At 40.9% G+C, this 19,241-nt stretch overlaps 1 protein-coding gene across 6 annotated transcripts in view; it reads right to left on the reverse strand.

The window, feature by feature from the left end:
- The window catches only part of LOC128688855 (ras-like GTP-binding protein RhoL), a 221,196-nt gene extending 204,238 nt beyond the window's left edge, over positions 1-16,958 (reverse strand). For 2 of the 6 annotated variants that reach the window (XM_070085394.1, XM_070085388.1), the window contains exon 1: positions 16,859-16,958. The gene's annotated coding sequence lies outside the window, so the exon portion shown is untranslated. Of the gene's footprint in view, positions 1-7,618; positions 7,836-16,815 lie in introns of all 6 variants that reach the window. The other 4 variants (XM_070085391.1, XM_070085392.1, XM_070085390.1 and 1 more) reach the window with 4 other exon arrangements.
- Positions 16,959-19,241: the final 2,283 nt, after the last annotated feature.

Consider the following 19,241-nt stretch of genomic DNA (forward strand, 5'->3'; position numbering starts at 1 on the left):
ATATATATATATATATATATATATATATATGTCGTGCCGAATAGGCAGAAATTGCGATCTTGGCTTAAATAGCAACACTCATCTTGCCAAATAGGACAAGTGAAAATTTGTGTATGCATTAATTTCGCTAAAATCATTCTGAACCTGACTAAAAAAATATATTTCACTGGGTTTGTTTAGTATTAAATTACTGTAAACAAATCTAAAACATATTTAGTTGGGTTAGGCTAAAATAAATTGTTCTTGTTATAATAAGGTTAGGTAAGTTTTCTAAGATTCTTTTGAAGCAAAATTTAAATTTTTTACATTAACATTAATGAAAAAAATATATCTTTAAATGTATAAGAGAAAATTTCAGAAAGGACTTAATTTTAAATGAGTTCTTGCTAATTGACCAGTTTTACATATTCGGCACGACACACACACACACATATATATATATATATATATATATATATATATATATATATATATATATATATATATATATATATATATATATATATTATATATATATGTCGTGCCAAATATGTAAAACTGGTCAGTTAGCAAGAGCTCATTTAAAATTAAGTTCATTCTAAAATTTTCTCTTATACGTTTAAAGATATATTTTTTTCATTAATGTTAATGTAAAAATTTATAATTTTGCACCAAAAGAATCTTAAAAAACTTACCTAACCTTATTATAACAAGAACAATTTATTTTAGCCTAGCCCAACTAAATATATTTTAGATTTGTTTATAATAATTTAATACTAAACAAACACAGTGAAATATATTTTTTTCGTTACGTTCAGAATGATTTTCGCAAAATTATTGCATACACAAATTTTCACTTGTCCTATATGGCAAGAAGAGCGTTGCTATTTAAGCCAAGATCGCAAGTTCTGCCTATTCGGCACGACACACACACACACACACACACACATATATTTTTTTTTTCAACAAGTCGGTCGTCTCCCACCGAGGCAGGGTGACCCAAAAAAGAAAGAAAATACTTTCATCATCATTCAACACTTTCACCACACTCACACATTATCACTGCTTTTGCAGAGGTGCCCAGAATACAACAGTTTAGAAGCATATACGTATAAAGATACACAACATATCCCTCCAAACTGCCAATATCCCAAACCACTCCCCTAAAGTGCAGGCATCGTACTTCCCATTTCCAGGACTCAAGTCCGACTATATGAAAATAACCGGTTTCCCTGAATCCCTTCACTAAATATTACCCTGCTCACACTCCAACAGATCGTCAGGTCCCAAGTATCATTCGTCTCCATTCACTCCTATCTAACACGCTCATGCACGCTTGCTGGAAGTCCAAGCCCCTCGCCCACAAAACCTCCTTTACCCCCTCTTTCCAACCCTTTCGAGGACGACCCCTACCCCTCTTTCCTTCCCCTATAGATTTATATGCTTTCCATGTCATTCTACTTTGATCCATTCTCTCTAAATGACCAAACCACCTCAACAACCCCTCTTCTGCCCTCTGACTAATGCTTTTATTAACTCCACACCTTCTCCTAATTTCCACACTCCGAATTTTCTGCATAATATTTACACCACACATTGCCCTTAGACAGGACATCTCCACTGCCTCCAACCGTCTCCTCGCTGCTGCATTTACCACCCAAGCTTCACATCCATATAAGAGTGTTGGTACTACTATACTTTCATACATTCCCTTCTTTGCCTCCATAGATAACGTTTTTTGACTCCACATATACCTCAACGCACCACTCACCTTTTTTCCCTCATCAATTCTATGATTAACCTCATCCTTCATAAATCCATCCGCCGACACGTCAACTCCCAAGTATCTGAAAAACATTCACTTCTTCCATACTCCTCCTCCCCAATTTGATATCCAATTTTTCTTTATCTAAATCATTTGATACCCTCATCACCTTACTCTTTTCTATGTTCACTTTCAACTTTCTACCTTTACACACATTTTCAAACTCATCCACTAACCTTCGCAATTTTTCTTTAGAATCTCCCATAAGCACAGTATCATCAGCAAAAAGTAACTGTGTCAATTCCCATTTTGAATTTGATTCCCCATAATTTAATCCCACCCCTCTCCCGAACACCCTAGCATTTACTTCTTTTACAACCCCATCTATAAATATATTAAACAACCATGGTGACATTACACATCCCTGTCTAAGACCTACTTTTACCGGGAATTATTCTCCCTCTCTTCTACACACCCTAACCTGAGCCTCACTATCCTCATAAAAGCTCTTTACAGCATTTAGTAACTTACCACCTATTCCATAAACTTGCAACATCTGCCACATTGCTCCTCTATCCACTCTATCATATGCCTTTTCTAAATCCATAAATGCAATAAAAACTTCCCTACCTTTATCTAAATACTGTTCACATATATGCTCCAATGTAAACACTTGATCTACACATCCCCTACCCACTCTGAAGCCTCCTTGCTCATCCGCAATTCTACATTCTGTCTTACCTCTAATTCTTTCAATTATAACCCTACCGTATACTTTTCCTGGTATACTCAGTAAACTTATTCCTCTATAATTTTTACAATCTCTTTTGTCCCCTTTCCCTTTATATAAAGTGACTATACATGCTCTCCGCCAATCCCTAGGTACCTTCCCCTTTCATACATTTATTAAACAAAAGTACCAACCACTCCAACACTATATCCCCCCCTGCTTTTAACATTTCTGTCATGATCCCATCAGTTCCAGCTGCTTTACCCCCTTTCATTCTACGTAATGCCTCACGTACCTCCACCACACTTACATTCTGCTCTTCTTCACTCCTAAAAGATGGTATACCTCCCTGGCCAGTGCATGAAATTACCACCTCCCTTTCTTCCTCAACATTTAAAAGTTCCTCAAAATATTCTCGCCATCTACCTAATACCTCCCTCTCCCCATCTACTAATTCCCCTACTCTGTTTTTAACGGACAAATCCATACTTTCCCTACGCTTTCTTAACTTATTTAACTCACTCCAAATTTTTTTCTTATTTTCATTAATATATATATATTATGACCGGCTGTGTATTGAAGCCGTACGAAAATATATTTAAAAAGGGCATCAAAACGCGAGTTTTCAATATATCTATTTTTTTCTTCCCGGTTATATTCCATTTCAAATTTTCTAAAATCATTTAAGAAAGAAAAATATTTTTTAAGATAATGAAATTTGTTTACTTCCCTTAACAGCTGAGAGGTTGAAGTAAAATTTTGCATAATGATATCTACATGGTCCAAAAAAGAACCGAAAGCTTTTAAGCAAGATACATCAGCATTGATTGTTTGAAGCTGATAGGGCGAGGTGTTCACAAATTATCTCATGAAGGCCAGTATTTTAAGGATCACAATTTCTTTAATAAAATTGGTACCTAGAGAGCCCAGGGTATATTTAAAATTAAAGTGCACCAACACTTTGGGTGTTAAGTCGATCGGAAGATTCTGCAGTTACTGCATGGAAGCCAGTATGTTTGAGACTGGCAAAGCCCTCCACTCCTCACAGCTGAAGCCAGTCGGAAGTATTTTCCAATTATTAACCAGAATCGAACAAAGCCATGTTTATTAACCTAGTCAGGAAATTGGATGAATTGCATCTACAGAATTTAAGCTTATTGGATACCATAATGTCCATGAGGCATCAGCCATTAAAAATCGAAGCCGGTCAAACGAGGCATAATCAAGCGATTTCACGAAAATGATACCACACCGATTTAAAGATAAATAGAAGTAGGATACACAAGTGCTTAAAAGTTTGAAGCCGATCAGAAGAAGCTGTCACAAGTTATTGCACGGAACCCAAATCTAGGAATGATTGTCGATGAAAAAAAAAATTGACCAGAGGGCTTACACGTCAATAGTTTTATAAACATGTCCCATTGTTACAGTCAATTTGGAGGAAGAAAACTTAGGCAACCACTTTAAGATACCACGTCAGGTATACATAATCTAATCAGTAATAGGAATTAGTGATAGCTGCAGTAGTTGACCAACCAGAGTGGAGTTTTTTTTTTATAATTGTGATTGGAGAACAGCTGAGTCATGTAATCAGATTCCGGTTTCAAAATCTGTCCAGTCGTGGCCTAACTAGTAAAGTAACGGCAGAGCGAATTCGCAAGTAATTATATATATATATATATATATATATATATATATATATATATATATATATATATATATATATATATATATATATATATATATATATATATATATATAATTTATCAACATGTCGGTTCTCTGAACCATTCATCTACAAAATTGTCAAGTAGTGTTAGTTTCTCCAGAGATTTTCGTTTAAGCCTTGAGTACGCCTCATCAGACTGGCTTCAATTTTTTTTTCAACACTGGTGAACTATAGCTAGGGGAAGGTTATATTCTGTTCACTTTTATATAGATCATTCCCGATTTTGCTTTCTGTACAATAACTTACAAAAATTCATCTGGTCGGCTTCAAAACTTTCAACACTAATGTATCCCACTGAAAAGAAAGTTGGAAATATTACTGAAATGGGTAAGTTCCAAATAAAAAAAAAATGGCGAGGTACCGACCGGCATTAGTTAGTGAGATAACCCAAGTTTTCCTCTTCTGAACGGCTTCAACCTTTATCGGTTGATTCAGTTTATGAAACTCATGACAACTTTTGGGTTTACGCTGCGCAGGTGCAACTATTCCGATTAACTAAATTATGGAATAGTTGGATTTTGTGCAATACCTAGGGAATGCATCTTCTGGGTAGCTTCAAACTTTTAGCGCTGGTGTTTTCCCCTCAAAGAAAGCTTTGCTTTGATTTTTTGTGTAAATTTTAATTTAGCAATTTTATAAATCAAATTAGTTCCAGTGCAACAACTAGAGAATGCTTCTACTTCTTCAATGCAGATATTTAAACGTATTAGAGACTTACGCCACACTTTGCAATATTCCTTTGAGGGCACGGAGGTAGATCTAAGTCATATGATGAGATGCTCTACGGAGCTTTTGGTATTATTATTACTATTATTATTATTATTATTATTATTATTATTATTAGCAGAATATCAAAAAAAAAAGCTAAAAACTGTTATGTTTGCAGGCAAACATTTAGCTAGTTAACACTTGAAGCAATTTATAACGCATTTACAAAATAAAGCATAAACAGTGGTACCCGGTAGCCAACCCATGGTGCAACTTAAAACATGGTGCGTGGGACTAAGGAAGGTTTGCTGTCAGTACATTGGTGGAAACAACGCCCACACAGCTGTTCCATAACCGGGTATGTGGCGTCACACAACGCAACCAGACATGACTTAACACTCAACGCTATACATAGCATACACTACCTAATTTACTAAGAAATATGGTTAAATATTCAGAACTCACTATTACCGTCAACACTGAGGTAATAATAGCAATAACAGCGAACATGACATCATATCTATTACTGTCAATGAATATAATTACGGGGGAGCGCTAAACCCGTAGGATTATACAGCACCTCTGGGGGGTGGAAAGCATTCAGGCTCAATTCAGGGAACTGGAGCACAAATCCAAATCCCTAGATCAAGATCCCCTCACCAGCGTCAAGGAACCTTCCCTGAGGGGCCTGTCAATTAATAAACAAAAATTGAAAAGCACAGAATCGAGGTCCTGAAAATGAACTGACTTCACGGAATCTCGGTTTGACCCCATCCATTTTTCTGTTTATTCATAATATTTATACAAATATGCTTGATAATTTAATGTTTAATTATGATTTAAATTTTCAAGTTCAGCTCCTCGGTCCAACATGAAATGGCATGAACCACTAATGGATCGTCTCACTCGCACCACCAATCGTACAAAAAATTCTTTCATGCAACGTAATTACTAAAGTAAAACGCGAGAGTAAATATATAAACCGCTTACAGCAAATAACGTTAAGAGTCGTCCGCCTCGCCACCATTACGTCCTCGTGTGAGAGAGAGACTCCGACAAGAATAGGTAGTAAACCTATATTTATGGGCTGTTTCGCTCTAGAGACAACTTTATCTAGCTGTGTTTAGAGCGAAACATCGCCTATATAAGTATGCTGTACACACTGTCTTCGTACCACACTACATTCCTCACCAACGCCGGGAAAGAAAATGGCAAAAAACTTGTTAGATAAAAGCGTCATTATCTGGTGCTTGCTAACTCGCCATCCCTTAGCAGCGCCACTGGCTAGCTTCTCCCGGGATTCTCGCCCATATTACCACTCGCCTTCAAATCATCGCTTCCCCACGCCCCTATCATGCACCAAGCCCCCACACCCTCCCCATCTTCACTTTCCCTACTTTCCCACTATCTTCACTTTCCATAATTTCCCACCACCTTCACTTCACCCTTTCCCACCATTCACTTCTCCCACTTTACCACCATCTTCACTTATCCCACTTTCCCACCTGGAGGGTATGTACAGCAGTATTCTAGCCTAGAGAGAACAAGTGATTTGAAAAGGATCATCATTGGCTTGGCATCTCTAGTTTTGAACATTCTCAATATCAATCCTATCAATTTCTTTGCAGATGTGATCGTGGCACTGTTGTGATCCTTGAAAGCGAGATCCTCAGACATTACCACTCTCAGGTCCCGCACATTATTTTTTCGCTCTATTGTATGATCTCACTTTCCCACCATCTTCACTTCTCTCACGCACCCCCACAAACTCAAGGTCAACTCAGCCAACACACCCCACAATGTATGGTTGTGTGTGTCATACCGTAAATTTACACACATACTGTGTGTGTGTATGTATATATATATATATATATATATATATATATATATATATATATATATATATATATATATATATATATATATATATATATATGTATATATATATATATATATGTATATATATATATATATATATATATATATATATATATATATATATATATATATATATATATATATATATATATATAGTTTAGAAAGACACGTAAGCAAACACTATGACATATTTATTAGAAAACGTTTCGGTCCTGGGACCTTGATCACTTCTGATCACAAGTGATCAAGGTCCCAGGACCGAAACGTTTTCTAATAAATATGTCATAGTGTTTGCTTACGTGTCTTTCTAAACCAACTTGTCGGTATTTATTACCAAGGTTTATACCATATATATATAATATATAATATATATATATATATATATATAATATATATATATATATATATATATATATATATATATATATATATATATATATATAATATATATATATATATATCCAACAACACAGGAGTCACATGATTTCATCGTCTACCCGTCCTCATAGGCAGAGGTTGTTTTGATAAGGACCTTCCTCGCATGGGCCAGTAGGCCTTCTACAGTGTTCCTCCATTCTTATGTTCTTATGACATTCCTCAGGTCACGTGCGTCACATCTCACTCTCCGCCTATATATATAATGTCTTTCTACCTCTGTATGTTAGAAGTGATCAAGGTCCCAGGACCGAAACGTTTTCTAATAAATATGTTATAGTGTTTGCTTACGTGTCTTTCTAAACCAACTTGTCGGTATTTATTACCAAGGTTTATACCATATACACACACACACACACACACAGTGTGTGTGTGTGTGTGTGTGTGTACTCACCTAATTGCGGTTGCAGGGGTCGAGACTCAGCTCCTGGCCCCGCCTCTTCACTGATCGCTACTAGGCCCTCTCTCTCTGCTCCCTGAGCTTTGTCATACCACAGGATTTGCCTTCCATGAATCCGTGCTCGTTGTCGTTTATAATCTTGTTCCGTTCCAGGTGTTCTACCACTCTCCTCTTGATATCTTCTCCATGACTGCAAACTATACACACTATACTACAGGATGGACATAGACTCATTAGAGAACATACAGAGAAGAATGACTAAAATGGTTTACTGTGTAAGGAACCTCCCGTATGAAGATAGACTTAAAGCCTTAAATCTCCACTCTCTGGAGAGGCGTAGAATGAGGGGAGATATCATTGAAGTGTATAAGTGGATGACGGGCATAAACAAGGGAGACATTAATAAAGTACTGAGGGTGTCGAACCAGGTAAGAACCAGGAATAATGGATTTAAGTTGGATAAATTTAGATTTAGAAAGGACATAGGTAAGTACTGGTTTTCTAACAGAGTTGTAATAAAGTTGGTAGAATTACCGACAATATGTAAAGTAAAAGGACACAAGTGCAACTAATGTGACATTTATTGTGGCAACGTTTCGCTCTCCAGGAGCTTTATCAAGCCATTACAAACAATACATGGACACAGAGGGTATATAAAGGCTCAGAGTGAGGTGAATACTAGTGAGGTACCATTTCGATGTTCACTAGTGGTAGTAGTAGTAGTAGTAGTAGTGGTAGTAATACAATATGGTAGAGCAATTAATTCGTACATGAGTAAAAGGATATAAAAGCTATTACTTGGGTAACATAAAAATAGGTTGGACAAATATAAACTGGAATGAGGCAGGTTGTTTCAGTGTTCACTCTCTGTGCTTTGTGTAGTATAACAGGAGAGACTATGTGATGGCAGGGTTTACTGTTTTCAGGAGGATTCTTGCTAAGACTTCGGAGATGGTGAAGCTGCCGTTGTTTTGTTTAATTGTATTCGAAACAGCGATCAGTGCTGATTCAAGGCACTTGCGTGTGCGGAAATTAGTTTCTTTTATCACTAATTGGGCGTCTCTGAATTTCATAAGATGATTGGTGGAATTTCGGTGTTGTACACAGGCGTTGTTTAAGTTGTCGTTCCTACATGCGTATATGTGTTCATTGAGGCGGGTGTCGAGGTTTCTTGCTGTTTCACCTACGTAGATCTTGTCACAGCCTCCACAGGGTATAGTGTAAACTCCTGCATTGACTGGTTCGTGGTGCTTGGGTTTTGTCCTGGTTAGATCCTTTATTGAAGTGGTAGAAGCGATGGCGACTCTGGTGTTAGCTTGTGAAAGTACTTTTGAGACGTTTAGTGCAACCTGGCTGTTGGGAAGAATTATAACTTTGTTGGGAGCGGTGTTGATGCGTGGAGAATTGATGATCTGAAGAGCTCTTTTCTTGCAGTCTTTGATGAAAAAAGAAGGAAATTGTAACTCAGTGAATGTTTGGTGAATGTAAGTACATTCCTCGTCAAGAAACTCAGGACTACAAATTCGGTATGCTCTTAGGAAAAACCCGATGATGATGCCTCTTTTGGTCTTGGTATCTTGACTGGAATAGAAGTGTGTGAGATCATTTTTATTGGTGGGTTTCCGATAAACTTGAAATCTTAGGTTGTTGTCTACTTTGTGAATGAGGACGTCGAGGAAAGGTAGCTTGTCATTGGACTCTTCTTCTAGTGTAAACTGAATCGCTGGTTCAACTGCGTTGAGCCTTGCCTGAAGATCCCGTACATCAAAACGTTTTGGAGTTATTACGAGGACATCGTCCACGTAACGTAACCAAGTGACGCTTGAAGGGATGATGTTGGCGAAGTGTTCGGACTCTAGGTGTTCCATGTATAAGTTGGCTAGGACGGCACTTATTGGGGACCCCATTCCCATGCCGTAGGTTTGTTTGTAGAGCTTGTTATTGAAGGAAAAACAGTTGAAGTTAACACAGAGTTCAATCAAGTCAACAAAATCTCCGGGAGGTAAAGGAAGATTAAGGTCCTGGTTGACTTTACGTCGTAGAACCTCGATGGCTTTTTTGGTAGGTACTTTTGTGAAGAGGGAAGTCACATCCAAACTGCTTAGTTTCTTGTTACGGATGGAGAGGTTACGGATGCGGTTGAGAAGGTCGCCTGAGTGTTTAAGATGAGCGGGGCTGATGGTCCCCAGAAGGCAGGAAAGATGTTTGGCAAGAACTCCGGCTAGTTTGTGTGGAGCACTGCCTATTCCTGACGTGATTGGTCTGAGAGGAATATTGTGTTTATGGGTCTTGGGTAAACCATACATGTGTGCTGGTTTAGGGTTGCTTGGTAACAAGTACAGAAGTTTCTTCCCTTCTCTAGTGCGTTTGAGTATTTGTCTGGTTTTGTATAGAAAGTCTTTGGTGAGCGTCTCCCACTGTTGAGTGCTGATGGGTTCGTATGTAGATTGATCATTCAAAAGGTCCATCATTTTAGTGTTGTAGTCACTGGTGTTGAGTATGACGACTCCACCTCCTTTGTCGGCGGTGGTGACGATAATGTTGGGGTCGTTGGCGAGGTCCTTAAGGGCAGTGATGTATCTTCTAGGAAGATTAGAAGAAGAAGGTTCACATAAAGCTGCAGTGAGAAGGCCCTGTATATAACCCTTCTGGAAGTTGCTACTGTGTCTATGGTTCCTGGTAACAAGATTGAGTTGATAGTTAGGTTTGCGTATGTTGGTGGTAAATTTGAGTCCCAGACTCAGTGCTTGTTTCTCGTAGTCTGGTGCGTGACGATAAGTTGTTTATCAGGGATTCGCGTCCCATTTCCTTCCACCACCAGACTGCAAACTCACGCAAACAGTCATGTACCTCTGATAAACAACTTATCGTCACGCACCTTAACCGACTACGAGAAACAAGCACTGAGTCTGGGACTCAAATTTACCACCAACATACGCAAACCTAACTATCAACTCAATCTTGTTACCAGGAACCATAGACACAGTGACAGCAACTTCCAGAAGGGTTATATACAGGGCCTTCTCACTGCAGCTTTATGTGAACCTTCTTCTTCTAATCTTCCTAGAAGATACATCACTGCCCTTAAGGACCTCGCCAACGACCCCAACATTATCGTCACCACCGCCGACAAAGGAGGTGGAGTCGTCATACTCAACACCAGTGACTACAACACTAAAATGATGGACCTTTTGAATGATCAATCTACATACGAACCCATCAGCACTCAACAGTGGGAGACGCTCACCAAAGACTTTCTATACAAAACCAGACAAATACTCAAACGCACTAGAGAAGGGAAGAAACTTCTGTACTTGTTACCAAGCAACCCTAAACCAGCACACATGTATGGTTTACCCAAGACCCATAAACACAATATTCCTCTCAGACCAATCACGTCAGGAATAGGCAGTGCTCCACACAAACTAGCCGGAGTTCTTGCCAAACATCTTTCCTGCCTTCTGGGGACCATCAGCCCCGCTCATCTTAAACACTCAGGCGACCTTCTCAACCGCATCCGTAACCTCTCCATCCGTAACAAGAAACTAAGCAGTTTGGATGTGACTTCCCTCTTCACAAAAGTACCTACCAAAAAAGCCATCGAGGTTCTACGACGTAAAGTCAACCAGGACCTTAATCTTCCTTTACCTCCCGGAGATTTTGTTGACTTGATTGAACTCTGTGTTAACTTCAACTGTTTTTCCTTCAATAACAAGCTCTACAAACAAACCTACGGCATGGGAATGGGGTCCCCAATAAGTGCCGTCCTAGCCAACTTATACATGGAACACCTAGAGTCCGAACACTTCGCCAACATCATCCCTTCAAGCGTCACTTGGTTACGTTACGTGGACGATGTCCTCGTAATAACTCCAAAACGTTTTGATGTACGGGATCTTCAGGCAAGGCTCAACGCAGTTGAACCAGCGATTCAGTTTACACTAGAAGAAGAGTCCAATGACAAGCTACCTTTCCTCGACGTCCTCATTCACAAAGTAGACAACAACCTAAGATTTCAAGTTTATCGGAAACCCACCAATAAAAATGATCTCACACACTTCTATTCCAGTCAAGATACCAAGACCAAAAGAGGCATCATCATCGGGTTTTTCCTAAGAGCATACCGAATTTGTAGTCCTGAGTTTCTTGACGAGGAATGTACTTACATTCACCAAACATTCACTGAGTTACAATTTCCTTCTTTTTTCATCAAAGACTGCAAGAAAAGAGCTCTTCAGATCATCAATTCTCCACGCATCAACACCGCTCCCAACAAAGTTATAATTCTTCCCAACAGCCAGGTTGCACTAAACGTCTCAAAAGTACTTTCACAAGCTAACACCAGAGTCGCCATCGCTTCTACCACTTCAATAAAGGATCTAACCAGGACAAAACCCAAGCACCACGAACCAGTCAATGCAGGAGTTTACACTATACCCTGTGGAGGCTGTGACAAGATCTACGTAGGTGAAACAGCAAGAAACCTCGACACCCGCCTCAATGAACACATATACGCATGTAGGAACGACAACTTAAACAACGCCTGTGTACAACACCGAAATTCCACCAATCATCTTATGAAATTCAGAGACGCCCAATTAGTGATAAAAGAAACTAATTTCCGCACACGCAAGTGCCTTGAATCAGCACTGATCGCTGTTTCGAATACAATTAAACAAAACAACGGCAGCTTCACCATCTCCGAAGTCTTAGCAAGAATCCTCCTGAAAACAGTAAACCCTGCCATCACATAGTCTCTCCTGTTATACTACACAAAGCACAGAGAGTGAACACTGAAACAACCTGCCTCATTCCAGTTTATATTTGTCCAACCTATTTTTATGTTACCCAAGTAATAGCTTTTATATCCTTTTACTCATGTACGAATTAATTGCTCTTCCATATTGTATTACTTTTGTCACTACTACTACTACTACTACTACTACTACCACTAGTGAACATCGAAATGGTACCTCACTAGTATTCACCTCACTCTGAGCCTTTATATACCCTCTGTGTCCATGTATTGTTTGTAATGGCTTGATAAAGCTCCTGGAGAGCGAAACGTTGCCACAATAAATGTCACATTAGTTGCACTTGTGTCCTTTTACTTTTAGGCGAGTGCGAACACGCACGCGCGCACACGTACACGTGTGATGAATGGTTTGAAAAACCGACAAGTTGAAGATTGAGACACTTATGCAGCATATGGGAATCTTTATTCAGGAAACGTTTCGCCACACAGTGGCTTCATCAGTCCACTACAAAGAGGAAGGCGTAAGGAGAGGAGGAGTATGAGGTAATCAGTCCCTCAGCCTGGAGTCGATGTGTTCAGTCCATCAATCTTGTAGAATGTACAGCATAGGGCCGTAGACGTGGCTTATATACTGTAGTGAGGTGACTTGAAGCAGGCGGAGGCGGGATCATAGTGGTACCATCCACTAGTCGAAGTAGGTCTTTGTCCAAAGGTTGAACAAGCGTTGAAGTGTCTCAATCTCCACACGTACACGTACACACACACACACACACACACACACACACACACAATTGGCGTGAAGCATGTCGGTAATTAACTACAGAGGGGTAGACAATGTGCTATAAAATGGGAAACTACCTATATGTAAGACATAACAAGCTAAAAAATAAAGATGCAATTCAAAATCTCCACCAGAAAAGTAAAAGGCATTGAGATCATGAGAAAAATAAGAGCAGACCTCTGCAATATAAACGAATTCCTAAAAGGAGACTTATACTAATCATCATCTGCACGGTACAAGAGAAACGCTGCAAAGACGCTCAAGAAAAAAAAAAAACAGGATATTGGCCCGGCGCCAGACCAATAGGCTATCTGGCTGGCTATTGAACCGACGTCTGACCAATACAATGTGAACCAAAAAACAGCAAACAAACAAATGTAAAGCGGAAAGTGGAGGACGTTTTGGTCAGTCCTGAACCGTCAAGCTTATATATTCATTGTGTGGTCTTGCTTGTTCCAGTCAAGGAATTGTTATTTTTTGTTGATACATAAAACACAGGACCGTATTAAACATCCATCTCGAAAATAAGTAAGAATTAATTCAAAGTTATGATTAGCCGAGGAGGCAGGAGGGTTATTACCCTAGCAGGGTTATGAACCCAACATGGTTATTAACTCAAGATAACCCAACCAAGTATTGCTTATTTCTACTAGTACCTAGGTACTTCCCTAGGTACCTATTTACTGCTAGATGAGGAGGAAGCAAGTGTAATGAGACTTTCTCAAACGTCTTTCCGGTCCTCCTCAGCCAAGAAATCTAACCCGAGTTCATTCGGTTTTGAGCCCAACGTTCTGCTGCTGAGGCAAGTCTCCCCACGTGATTCAACAGTAAACGTAACCAAGGTAAATGAATATACACCGCGAAAATGATAATCTTCAAGTGGACGGGGGTATGCTTTGATGTCAGTTAAGAGCTCTTAATCCAAGGAATCGGGGTTTTATCTTCCCCTTCCTCGGATCAAACCTAATTGCTTTCCATTCCCAAGCGCTGTTTGACCACTTTGTGTTAATCATTTCCCAAATACTACTACTAATAATATGCAATATATGAATTATTCATGGATTAATAGTCATGGGAAGCGTTAAACCCTTCAGGGTCGTAATGCGCCTTGGGAATGGATGATAGAGAGTGGATTGCTTCAATTCCTTGAATGAAGAGCCATTCACCTGTATCAAAGGTGAACGAGGGTATTATCAGAGACGGGCACCACAAATTTCTTCAAAGTAATCATATCTTATCGGTCATATATCTTATCTGTCGGCTAAAGATATGCGATTAGCTTGGCAAAGTCATACGTCTTAAGATAGCATCTTACGAACTTCTATTATCACTTACCTTTCATACGTCTTTCCTAATAGTTTTTATTTGTACTATTTATTTTCTAAGTTTGGTGACCTGGTCTATCACCGGGTTGCGGGACCAGCAATGGATACAAGTTGAACAAATTTTGGTTTAGAGAGGATATAGGTATGTACTGGATCGTGGATGAATGGAATACACTACACTGACGGATGAACGGCGAGAATTATGTTTGGCTTTAAATATAAAATCTCAGTGTACTGTTTGCAAAGACATAAAATAAATAAAATAAAAAAAATAAAAATAGGTTGGACGGGTGTATGAGGGGGTGTGGTTGGGTGCGAGTTAGATTTGCCTATCATGGGCCAATAAGCCTACTGCAGTGTTCATGCTTATCCTCTTGTAATAAATATAAGTCAATCAACATGTATGACCCTGAAGGCACTCTCCAGATACATAATTACAAACATCAGGTATCAGTACAAATATCGCCTATCATCAGTACAAACAACAGAGCCCTATAAATGTATTGTTTGCTTACTCCTGGCCATCTTGTCAGTCCAAGACAAATGTCTTAATCTTGTCTGTGTTTGCATGGTCTCTGGATGTGATTACCCCTCAGGGAAGGTTCCTTGATGTTGGTGAAAGGCTCTTGATTTAGGGAATTGGATCTGTGCTCCAGTTCCCCGAATTAAGTCTGAATGCCTTCCACATCCCCCCCCCAAGCGCTGTATAATCCTACGGGTTTAGCACTTCCCCTTGATTATAATAATAATAATAATGGATGTGATTATACTTAGCTCATAGCCTACTAGTATGGTACAATGCATACTAATTTTGATTTTTAATTATTAAATAACTACCAATATTCAATTTAAACAATAAACAATAATCACGCTTCTTGGAACCAATGTATATATTTACAACGCTGTAAAATCTGTAATCATATACAGATTACTAGAATGAAGCCTATCTTAAATTTTGGATTAAATCTTAGTGTATATATGACCTTTGAGAGGGCTAATGAATCTTTCCCTAAAAGTAACCAGCATTTCTACTTATTAAGTCTCTCACTCTTACAAAGTATCGTACTCTCAACAACATGCCTTTTAAAACTGTGGGACTGCACTGCAAAATGTGAACAGAAAACGGGAACTACAGCAACAGTATATATCATTTTAAATTTACACTTCACAGCGGGTACATACACCGAGTGGTGTGCTTTCTGCCCGCATAGTGCCAAGCCAATATAACATCTAAAACTACTGGGAACGATTCAGACCACTTGGAATTGAGAAGAACCTGATTACACACACCCAGAAAATACTTGCGGGTTATTATATTCAAGGGAAAGCGCTAAATCGGTTGGGGTTATTCAACACCAGCCTTGCGGTTTGGTGCTTCTTTTGATTATAATAATAATATTCAACACCAGAATGGGAGGTAATAGGCTTGAATCATGGAGGAAAGAATCTCCAGTTTCTTGGATGAAGAACCCGTCATCAGAATCAAGGCACCCTCCCCCTATTCCTTGAACGAGTAAAATATCATATATCGTGGTAATTGGACAAGTTTTAAATCATATTATACAACACATTAATTGCAATCAATAACAAGATTATAAAGTAAACGCTAAACCCGTAGGATTATACAGCGCCTGTGGAGGGATGTGAAAGGTATTCAGGCTTAATTCAGGTAACTGGAGCACAGATCCAATTCCCTAGATCAAGAGCCCCTCACCAGCATCAAGGAACCTTCCTTGAGGGACTAAATAACAAGAGAATAAATGAATAATATGAATAAACTACATTTACAGTGGTGACAATGCATGTGTAATGGGAAGCAACAGGTTCGATCCAAGGAAAATATCAGATCCCTCCCCTCACAAGCCCTTGACTGGGCAGGGGGAAGGGTTGGAATATTAAACTGTAAGTGGGTTGTTTGCTGTGCAACTTAACCATTCAGTGGCTTAACATCCCCGTGGCACTGATTCACTACATACGCAGCCCATGTTATAGTTCCTGCCTTCCTATATTATACACATTCACGAGATGAAACCAATTGTGCATCAATGCCATATATGGCTGCATAGAACTGAGAGATAACGCTGAAAATCAGTAGTGTCGTTATATCACAGACAAAAAAAAAATAATGAAAATTGTTATTTGGGTATATCCGGTGCCTTGTTGTGTATAATAAAAGTATGACATTCCAGAGTTCATAATAAATCATTCATGCATGTCTTGATGTAGGTGAGCAAAAGCATATAGCACTTAGCTGGTAATCTCCACTCTGCTGGAGTCACTATTTCTCCCGTTTGTAACTTTCAAAAAACCCTCGACGGGTGATACTAACATATATATAAGAGAAAGCAATGGATGTCTGCACTATCACTCACAAACTTCAGTCTCGAAAGGGGGAAATAGAAGAGTGCCAGCGGTCTGGAAGGAGCACCTCCACAACACCCTCCCTCCACCAATGTTTGGAACACACTGACTTTGAGGCTGCCGCTGAGAGCTTCAGTCAACCAGACCTCCCGGTCCAGCGGTGGACCCAGCTGGATCACTCATTGATATAACCACAACTAGCCCTCCCGGTCCAGCGGTGGACCCAGCTGGATCACTCATTGATATAACCACAACTAGCCCTCCCGGTCCAGTGGTGGACCCAGCTGGATCACTCATTGATATAACCACAACTAGCCCTCCCGGTCCAGCGGTGGACCCAGCTGGATCACTCATTGATATAACCACAACTAGACCTCCCGGTCCAGTGGTGGACCCAGCTGGATCACTCATTGATATAACCACAACTAGCCCTCCCGGTCCAGCGGTGGACCCAGCTGGATCACTCATTGATATAACCACAACTAGCCCTCCCGGTCCAGCGGTGGACCCAGCTGGATCACTCATTGATACAACCACAACTAACCCTCCCGGTCCAGTGATGGACCCAGCTGGATCACTCATTGATACAACCACAACTAACCCTCCCGGTCCAGTGGTGGACCCAGCTGGATCACTCATTGATACAACCACAACTAACCCTCCCGGTCCAGTGATGGACCCAGCTGGATCACTCATTGATACAACCACAACTAACCCTCCCGGTCCAGTGGTGGACCCAGCTGGATCACTCATTGATACAACCACAACTAACCCTCCCGGTCCAGCGGTGGACCCAGCTGGATCACTCATTGATACAACCACAACTAACCCTCCCGGTCCAGTGATGGACCCAGCTGGATCACTCATTGATACAACCACAACTAACCCTCCCGGTCCAGTGGTGGACCCAGCTGGATCACTCATTGATACAACCACAACTAACCCTCCCGGTCCAGCGGTGGACCCAGCTGGATCACTCATTGATACAACCACAACTAACCCTCCCGGTCCAGCGGTGGACCCAGCTGGATCACTCATTGATACAACCACAACTAACCCTCCCGGTCCAGCGGTGGACCCAGCTGGATCACTCATTGATACAACCACAACTAACCCTCCCGGTCCAGTGGTGGACCCAGCTGGATCACTCATTGATATAACCACAACTAGACCTCCCGGTCCAGCGGTGGACCCAGCTGGATCACTCATTGATACAACCACAACTAGCCCTCCCGGTCCAGTGGTGGACCCAGCTGGATCACTCATTAATATAACCACAACTAGCCCTGCCGGTCCAGTGGTGGACCCAGCTGGATCACTCATTAATATAACCACAACTAGCCCTCCCGGTCCAGTGGTGGACCCAGCTGGATCACTCATTGATATAACCACAACTAGCCCTCCCGGTCCAGTGATGTACACAGCTGGATCACTCAATGATATAACCACAACTAGCCCTCCCGGTCCAGTGGTGGACCTAGCTGGATCACTCATTGATATAACCACAACTAGCCCTCCCGGTCCAGTGATGGACCCAGCTGGATCACTCATTGATACAACCACAACTAGCCCTCCCGGTCCAGCGGTGGACCCAGCTGGATCACTCATTGATACAACCACAACTAGACCTCCCGGTCCAGTGATGGACCCAGCTGGATCACTCATTGATATAACCACAACTAGACCTCCCGGTCCAGTGATGGACCCAGCTGGATCACTCATTGATATAACCACAACTAGCCCTCCCGGTCCAGCGGTGGACCCAGCTGGATCACTCATTGATATAACCACAACTAGCCCTCCCGGTCCAGTGATGGACCCAGCTGGATCACTCATTGATACAACCACAACTAGCCCTCCCGGTCCAGCGGTGGACCCAGCTGGATCACTCATTGATACAACCACAACTAGACCTCCCGGTCCAGTGATGGACCCAGCTGGATCACTCATTGATATAACCACAACTAGACCTCCCGGTCCAGTGATGGACCCAGCTGGATCACTCATTGATATAACCACAACTAGCCCTCCCGGTCCAGCGGTGGACCCAGCTGGATCACTCATTGATATAACCACAACTAGCCCTCCCGGTCCAGCGGTGGACCCAGCTGGATCACTCATTGATATAACCACAACTAGCCCTCCCAGTCCAGCGGTGGACCCAGCTGGATCACTCATTGATATAACCACAACTAGCCCTCCCGGTCCAGTGGTGGACCCAGCTGGATCACTCATTGATACAACCACAACTAGCCCTCCCGGTCCAGCGGTGGACCCAGCTGGATCACTCATTGATACAACCACAACTAACCCTCCCGGTCCAGTGGTGGACCCAGCTGGATCACTCATTGATACAACCACAACTAGACCTCCCGGTCCAGCGGTGGACCCAGC

Source organism: Cherax quadricarinatus, chromosome 16 (genome assembly GCF_038502225.1).
Source record: "Cherax quadricarinatus isolate ZL_2023a chromosome 16, ASM3850222v1, whole genome shotgun sequence".
NCBI lineage: Eukaryota > Metazoa > Arthropoda > Malacostraca > Decapoda > Parastacidae > Cherax > Cherax quadricarinatus.